Source organism: Hyposmocoma kahamanoa, unplaced genomic scaffold (assembly GCF_003589595.1).
Source record: "Hyposmocoma kahamanoa isolate Upper Pololo Valley unplaced genomic scaffold, ASM358959v1 100021, whole genome shotgun sequence".
NCBI lineage: Eukaryota > Metazoa > Arthropoda > Insecta > Lepidoptera > Cosmopterigidae > Hyposmocoma > Hyposmocoma kahamanoa.
Window position 1 is genome coordinate 5,191,559 of NW_020653200.1, and position 7,053 is coordinate 5,198,611.

Consider the following 7,053-nt stretch of genomic DNA (forward strand, 5'->3'; position numbering starts at 1 on the left):
CCTATTGCAATAAAACGGCAATTTCATACTTTAACCCCTAATATTATAATGTATATATTCATAAGTTCTAAACAGTTGCATTGGGAACCAAACAATTTTTGTCTAATTAGAAGATGATTGTCAATGCTATGGAATTGATTACAAAGTCAATTTAATAAAAAAAAATAGAATAGTATTTGATGGTGTGATTGCACTACATATCAAAATCAGAAACGAATGCTCGATGTATAGACGCGAAATAGTAGTATTATAAAAACGTGTACAAAATAAAGGTTAATAATATATTGGTTAACTGTGATTGTAATAAATATTTTGAATTATCAAAATTTTTCCGTCTAATCTTAATAAAATATTTTTTCCTTTGTGTGATGTAAGTCAAATAATAACAATTACATATTACCTTGTATTGCATATAAATTGTTTGATAACCTTATACCACGTAAGTGCCATATTGTAAAATAATATTTTCAGTTTATAACATTAATATTACAGAAAGCATCACAAAAAAATGTGGGAGTTTTTTCGCTGCATCTGGCAATCTTACACGCACATAAATGCGCATGTCCCTACAGCACCCCTCCATCCTAGTTGTCACGCACACAATTAGATGAAAAGCTGCTTCACATCGTTTGTTGCGTATGCTCCATCTGTCTATGTTTTGTAATCTGAGATTTATAATTAAATATTTATTACACTCTATTAATTCAAAATTATTATAATCTCCACGAATGCGGTATCTTTTCCTGCGATGGCCTTCCTTCAATTTACACTGCGGCGGAACGGAATCGAATAGCGCGTGGTCGCTGGAATGCTCGGGCAAGCCCGCGAATGCTCGAGCATCCCAAATCGCGCGCCTTGACGTTGTAGTATTTCGTTGACGTTCGTTTGATTCGCCAGGTATCGCCGACGGCAGCCGCAAAATTCTCGCGAATATGCGAGTCGTGATTTTTATTGGCTCGTATCTAGTTTGAACGTTACACAATTGACCACAAAGTTCATTACGTTATGTACGTACATACAATATTGTCCAAAAGTCCGTTTTCATTCCGTTCCGCCGCAATATTTATTGAGTCTTAGATACACATTTTTCATTGTGTGTACGATTTTTCTACGTAAATGTACCTTATAATATCAAATATGTCGCTACCACAATATTACAAACGCTACTCAAACGTTCTACTGCCTCCTTATTATTAAATTGGCCTAAAGGTCTTGCAACCGGGTCAGAAACCTTTATTTAAAAAATGATTGGCTAAAATATTAAGCGGCATTTATAACGCAGCCACATCTACTATTGAGTTTGTAGTTATGGATTGTTAACAAAATATACAATAAATATTGGTTGTTTCATTCTTTATTTACTCGTAGAAAAGTGTTGTATGCAATCATTATATATTTAGGTTTTAAATCTTGTACCTATTACTTAGACGACTAGTCGAAGCTTCGTGGCCTAAACACGGTACGTACTCGACTCCTCATATAAGCAACGATTGCATAAAATATTATTACGTGCTTGTCACCACGACCCGTAATATCTCTTAGTAGTTTGTGCTTGTCACACCGAACCTTCCATTCATACAGATTAAATATCATAATATTTTTAGATCGAGGGTCAATGTAACTTTCGAATAAGATTATATTACACTTGAATATGTGACAACATACGCCATCTAGTTAATCCGTGTCGTTACAGAAGACAAATCGCGAAGCGTGGTGGTATATCTCCACATCGCGGTCTCAGGAGTAGTTAGTAAAATTTTTAACTGCTCCTGCCGCTGGATGGCGCTTGGTTGTCTATGTTTATAATGAATCCCTCCTTTTGAAACAGATTACCTGTCCGTGTCCTCACCTTTTGTCCTTGCAACGAGCATTGAGGCGGAGAGCAAAAAGTAACGTCGAGGCGCGCAACAAATGGTGATCGATCGAAAATGATCTCGTTTTTATTTCGTTATTTTTATTTCAACAGAACTCAGAATATTGTACCTAACTAAAGGAATAAAACGACATTTACACGAATGAAGGCATTTTCATAAAGTGCTAGGAAAAAGTGCCATTTACCTGTAAGTAGTCGTTATGTTTCCTAAAATTACAAAGATTTTAGTTTTGTTTGTGGCAATTTTAGGAAATGAGCCCTTATTCCGAATTGAATGCACAAAGTTCAACCTCGCGTTCCTTTAGCACGTACGTACCGGAGCTGTAGTATGAACTTACACATAGTCCGTAGGTATAGTTCTTGCAGGCCGATTAATAGCGATTTATAATGCAGGAAATTAAAACATTTTAATAGAAGGCGATATGAACTAAATTGTCTATCTACTATGTTGCTTTATTTTTTATTGAAATCGATTAACGGAAAGTGGGTGAATATACCGGATTCATACCTTAATTTAAGGGGGGCGACAGGGAAGTCTACAGATGATGCGGTTACATGAGTTTACTGACTTCGTATAAAAAAAAAACCAAAAATAAAAATGGCTTACCGTGTTTCTTGACTTAGCAAAAGCTTTTGACACAGTCTCTGTACCCCACATAATTCAAAAGCTATGTAACATGGGAATTAGAGGAGTTCAACTGTATGTGTTCTCTATCTGTGTAACAGGTCACAGTGTGTGAGGGTGGGTGATCACTTCAGTGACTATCTACCAATTAAATACGGTGTACCGCAAGGTAGTATAATCGGTCCTACCCTCTTTCTTTGCTACATCAATGACCTTTGTCAACTAAATATAAAAAAACTGCACAATCGCTACATATGCCGATGACACTACCCTCACCTTTTATGTGCATAGTTGGGATGAGCTTCATTCGTTAGCTCAAAACGGATTTGATATAGATACTACTTGGCTTACAAGAAACTGCTTAACATTAAATGCGGAAAAAATCGTACGTTGTATTTACAATAAAAAACGTTGTTTCTTTGCCTATCCATGTGCCACCAATAACGGATAAATGTTCAAATCCTTCAACTGGAATGTGTGACTGTCCTCTTAATACATGTACTTCTTATTACAGGTATTACATACCTGGTCACATAGGGATTTTATTTTCCCATTTGTCGTCATTGGAAATTACCACTGTTAACAACTGACATTTTTTTATACCGTTTGTCACCACCTGGTAACATATGAGATTTTTTTCACCATTTATTGCCTGTAGAAATCACCACAGGCAACAATTTAATAATAATTTAATTATTTGACCCATCGTTCTTCTGATTGCGGAAACTGATGAAATTTAACATTTTTATATGTATATGCGAGATGATGATTTGCTGTCTGTAACCGCACTTGTAGCATGTACCATTTTCCATTCAACAACTCACTTCAACGTCACACGAAGTATTTAACGTAAATGACACAACCCTGAGTCGTGTGTCCCGAGCAAATGTATGGCACCTCGGGCTACCCATTTTCTTTTCATTGGATATTCATCCAACATGGGTATTATTCAATATCTACCTTATTTTTTTCATATTATGTTATGCAACCTGTAGGTGTAACTAAAATAACAATATCGAGTTCTTAGGTTTTCGCGATTGTTACACATAAGAAATGAAAGTATTTTCCGGATTTAAATCGCGTATATTTGTTTTTTCTAACAAACCAAAAACAAAGGTTTGTTTGAAAAAACAAATAGACGCGATTTAAATTCGGAAAAATAGTTTCATTTCCTATAAAATAACAATGTTACTACCCTAAGCTGCGAGCGACATGTAGGCATTGTCGCGCTGCCGGGAGGCACAGAGGATATTGACGGTGCACGACGGACAGGCGCACTATGGACAATGATAGAACAACGGCATATCAAAAATCGTTTTTCCTTAAGTCGTTATTGACGCACTTTATTTTTTTTTTAAATTGTATTAGAGTAGTACTTTAATATAATGTAGTAATTTTGCGTGAATTGCATTTGGAATACATATTTTTTAATGTGAGAAATTGCAATACGTAAGTATGTCTATTTCAGGTCTGTTCGCTTCAATACTTTAAATTTCATTTCTTTCAAAAACTTGTGCGAATATATATAAAGTGTTATGCATTTCTAAAAAGCCCATAGTATAAAGATTTTAAAGCAATTATAATATTGTGGATTGTTTGATTATTTTTCTATAAAAAAAAATACAAAAAGTGAAGGAAAAAAAAAGATACGTATTTGATTTTTTTCCATCCTCAAAGGTATTTGAAATTCACCGAGACTTTTGACAGTTACCGATGTCTCCCGGTGCTTTACATTTGGTGTTGTTTTATAGCTCAGATATTCATAAATAACATTTATAAAAATCAGCTGCGGATACGTGCGGCTTTAGAAGTTATCGCGAAAACTATATATAATTCAAGAAACGGAAAACCGCTATCCATTGTGGTTTCTTATGTTGTACTATTGAATTGATTAGTTTGCGGTATATTTCAATAAATTATAGGTATTTATTGATAACAGGGCGTTTTGTCTACATTTTGCACTTATTTTGTGGTACTACTTTAATCAACAAAATGCACACTACCCCCATTTATGAAATTATATAAGAACAGTGAATTAATTTAATAAAGCTATTACAAATTGATAATAAAACTAAACAGACGTTTGATTGTTACGTATCATCACTGAATTTCAAAATGTCAAATTCTTTCAAGTGTTCCAAGCGTGAATTGAAGGAGGAAAAAAACTTGAAACCCTATCAACAGTTTTAAAAGAAAACTATCATGTTTCTGAAGACAACATGTGTTTTATTATCAGTGATGTTCAAAGGAATCTCATTCCTTCCTTTAATAAACGATGGGCAGAAGCGTCCAGGAAAAAGGCTTCGTTTCTAAAAAGAACGAAAATTGGTTGGATTCTGAATATTTGGTAACCTTACCGAGCATTGAAGGAGTAACACCTGACATCACACCATCTACTTCTTCTGGGAAACGCGGAAGACCCTGTGTCTCTTATGGAGACTCATCAGAATCAACCAAAAAACGAAAAAATACCGCGCTATTTAGTGAAAATGGCTTTGAACACATTTGCAATGCCTATGTTCGGGGCTTACGTTCAATAGGAGAAGAAACAGAAGCAAAACTCGTGGAAAAACTATGGCTTGCTGACCGTGATGATACAAAGTCTCTATATTTGAATCTCATAGAAAACGCAAGCGAGAGCAAAATGCTAATGGATCAAGAAGCATTGAGTGTTTTCATTGACTTAGATTTAACGAAAGCACAATATATATACTCAAGGAATTTAACAAACGAACGAGACTGTGTTCTATTCCCACCATTTTATAAAATACAAGAAATCAAACAGACATGTTATCCACCATCTACAGCAATAGAAATTACAAATACACATGCAAAAGTACTAAACCTTCAAGATTTATTGGACCACACTAGCTAGGATTTTGGCCATAGATTCGGTGTATAAGAATGGATTGTGTCATTTAGTTTTATACAGTAAATGGGGATGTGATGGTTCATCTGGTCAAAGTCAAACAAACATTTCCAGAGGAGTCTGAACTTGTTTCTGATGCAAATTTGTTTATTATGTCGTTAGTGCCTATTAAATTAGTCAATGAGCTTACTGGCGATATTGTCTGGCAAAATCCAGTGCCTTCGTCAGTCCGTTTTTGTCGGCCCATATCGATAGAATTTTGTAAAGAAACTCCTGAAAAAACTAAAGCTGTTGCTGATGAAATAAAGAACCAAATAATTTCCTTGCGGCCATCATTAATTAATAAAGAAGGTGAAGGGGTGAATGTGAAGCACGAACTCTTTCTGACTATGATAGATGGCAAAGTAGCTCAAGTATTAACAGATACACCATCTGGATCCACGTGTACAATCTGTGTAGCTACTCCACGGAAAATGAATGATCTGACTAAAGTCACTAGTAGGCCAGAAAATGAAAATGCATATCAATACGGACTTTCCACATTGCATGCCTGGATTCGTTGTATGGAAATGGTATTACATATCTCATATAATCTTTCTTTTCGGACATGGTCAGCCACAAGTGAAGAAAAGAAAAGACAAAAGCAAGAAAAGAAAACCCTAGTACAAAAACTTTTTCGGGAGGAGCTAGGATTGATCATCGACAAACCACGACAAGGAAGTGGTAATACCAATGACGGTAATACTGCTAGACGATTTTTTCACAACGCAAATTGTTCTTCTGAAATCACCGGAGTGGATGTGAATTTGATCAAAAGTTGTATATTATTTTACAAGCTCTTTCATCAGGCGTAATGATAAATGCAGAAAAATTTGGCAAATATGCCATGGAAACTGCCAGGATTTATGTAAGTAATTATGAATGGTACTACATGCCATCTCCAGTACACAAAATTTTGATTCATGGTGAAAGTCTCATTAAGCATTTTGGTGTAATTCCTATTGGTCAACTTTCCGAAGATGCACAAGAATCCCGTAATAAGGATTATAAAAAATTTCGCCTACATCATGCCAGGAAGTGCTCTCGATCAGCTACAAATGAGGATGTATTTCATACTTCTCTACACATCAGATCCGTACATTTCCAGTCTTAGAAAAACATATAGCAAAAGGGTGAAGGCACTTGATGAAGATACCCTGGATCTTTTAAAAGTGAATGAACTCATTTTGGATCCTGAAGTTTAACAAGTATAATAAAACATAATATACACGTTGACATACATACATTTCTAACATTATTTTACTTTTAAATTAGTATTTTGTAACTTTTTTTACTATACGTGTTTGTAATCTTATAACTTTTAATTTCTTGATTAAATCGATAAGAGCTTAAATATGATTGTTTTTTAAAAAAAAACTAATGTAATAATACATTTTTATTAATAATATAAGTAGAGTTGTCCTTAAGGAAATCGAATAAAAGCTATTTCTGAAATATATTTTTTCATTTTTTTTCAAAAATAAACATACTCTTATAAAAGTATAGCATCTGAACTTTAACTAAAGTAGTATTCAATACTCTATGCATGTGCAAAAATTCAATAGTCTATCTTAACAAATAAGAAAGTTATTGATTTTTGATCTGAAACAGACCTCGATTTCCATAGTGAGGCGCACTGCTTGTGTT